Below are 2,500 nucleotides of genomic sequence, written 5' to 3'. Positions count from 1 at the left end.
AAGATGGGGACATTTGTAATAAGATCAAGTCTGGGGGCCCAGGAGTCTGAGACATTGACATTTCATCTCTGTGAGCTTCCTGATCACCGGGTGGGGGCCCAAAGTAAAGGTGAATGCTAATCTCAAGGCCAGGCCGTGCCTTTGTCGCTATGGTAATGTGAAGGTCTGGGTGATACTATCATGCTAATTAGGGTTAGCACCTGGAGAGGCATTTGAAAGGCAGTGTTATGCTGATGAAATCAGGGCTGGGGAACTTCCAGGCTGATTCCTGGAACATGCTGTGCTTTGTTTAGTTTGTCTCCACCTCTGTGTATCCCTCCCCCCTTGAAACGTATAAGCTGCGCCGAGCTGAGTCTTAGTCAGACTTGGATGACTACAGCGGCGCATTGGCGAGTTCTCAGTAAAGAGGAACTTCGGCCGGAGAGATATGCCAACGTCTCCCGGTCTCTGCTTCGACAGAGGAAAACGTTTCCAACACGACCCTAGCTCCAAACCCTAAGCATAGGCCAGACGGGGCGACCATAGCTCCGAACCATAAGCGAAGGCCAGACGGGGCGACCATAGCTCCGAGCCTAGGACAAGGGCGACAAGGGTCAGCCTCCGCCCGGGGCCTACGCATAGGCCGCGGACTCTGCCAATATGTCCCAGAGGCGAATGGCCACTGCGGGGCCTCCAGCCCGGGCAGAGGGGAAGCCTCCCCGGCAGCCCCATTAACGCCTAATTGGCCAGGCGGCCCCGTCTACACTTAGTTGAGCTGGCGGCCTCATTTACATTAAGTGGACCCGGCGGCCCCATTCACACCTAGTTGATCAGGCGGGCCCGTTCACACCTAGTTGATCGGGCGGGGCCATTCGCACCTGGTTGATCGGGCGGGCCCGTTCGCACCTAGTTGACCGGGCGGCCGCATTCACAAGTACCGCAGTGGGCGGCCTCGTTTACATTCAGGGGACCTGCCGGCCCGATTGACGTCTAGTTGATCAGGCGGGCCCGTTCGGACCTAGTTGACCTGGGGGCGGCCGCATTTACATGTAGCGCAGCGGGCGGCCGCATTTACATTAACCCTCTACCGCACACAATTTGATGGTACATGATAAGAAATTATTCCACATCACTTATTGGTTAATTTTGGGACATTTTATTGATTATGTATGTACATATTTATTTCACCGCCCCCCTCTCCAAATGATCTTTTGTTGCCTAAGGGCAAAGTTGTGCAACACTGATACAAAACCACAGAGAAAATTATGTCTTCATAGATCATAATACAATGCTCAGAGAGCAATGCAAAGTAACAAAATTTTTGATGGCTTCCCATCGTGCAAGAGGCATAACATCAGCAACATGTGCAATGTGGCTACTATGGCTCCAGAACATGCGAGTAGCTGGAAGACCAAATATTGACATATGGAGCACAGTGGCAAAGAACTGTTCAAGTTCTTGAACAGTAAGGTTAAGTGGCTTGCACAGGAGAGGTAATGGTGTGACATGTTTTCCATCGAGGGGTCTTGGAAGAACTACTGTCATCTTCAGGCAGACTGTCATCGTCATGTTCCTCTTCATCACTGGTGTATTGATCGTCTATAAATATATACATATACGTCAACAAAAATACATCAATCACAACTAAAGCTTACATGACTGTATTGGATACCCTGTCTGCTGCACACACCTTTATTTCATTTGAATGACATCTAAAAATTTATCAACACATTTGATTTGTTTATGCAAATGAGTTCAATGACAACCAGAGAAGCAATATTTTAAAACCTACTTTCACTTCTGCTCAAACCTTTCTCTGCATTCCACTCCTCCTCACTGTCACTGCAGTCTATCTCACTGTCTGATGGGATATCCCTAACATGCTGATCCTGAGTTTTACTCCCATAGGAAAATCTTGTGTCCATTTTCTGCCAAAATGCGTTAAATTAAATTAGAAAATAATTTAAAAAACATTGTGCTTACAATGTGCAAAAGTACATGCAATAATATACTAACACACTGTCAAGAAAGCCTCTTAAAATCTACCCCTTATCGCAGAACGTTGCCCTAGGGCAACGAAAACATAAGCTATATTTCAGAACATGCAAAATAAAAAGTAAGTAAATAAAACCTGGGGGAAAAAAAAAAAAACAAGGCTTCTCTACAGCTTCATAGACATGCACATATTTTTTTATCTACAGATAATGCCAATATAAATAAGGTTAATGAAGGAAGCACAGCGGGCGGCCTCATTTACATTCAGTGGGCCTGCCGGCCCCTTTCACACCTAGTTGATCAGGCGGGCCCGTTCGCACATAGTTGACCGGTACGCCCGCATTTAAATGTAGGGCAGTGGGCGGCCTCATTTACATTAAGGTGACCCGACGGCCCCGTTCGCACCTAATTGACCGGGCGGCCGGATTTTCACAGTTGAAAAGGCGGCCGGATTTACATGCATTTGACCAGGTCGGCCGTATTTGCACATAGTTGAAAAGGCGGCCTCATTAGCATTTAGTGGGCC

Source organism: Paramormyrops kingsleyae, unplaced genomic scaffold, assembly GCF_048594095.1.
Source record: "Paramormyrops kingsleyae isolate MSU_618 unplaced genomic scaffold, PKINGS_0.4 ups32, whole genome shotgun sequence".
Taxonomy (NCBI): Eukaryota; Metazoa; Chordata; class Actinopteri; order Osteoglossiformes; family Mormyridae; genus Paramormyrops; species Paramormyrops kingsleyae.
Note: the sequence above shows the minus strand (reverse complement) of the source record.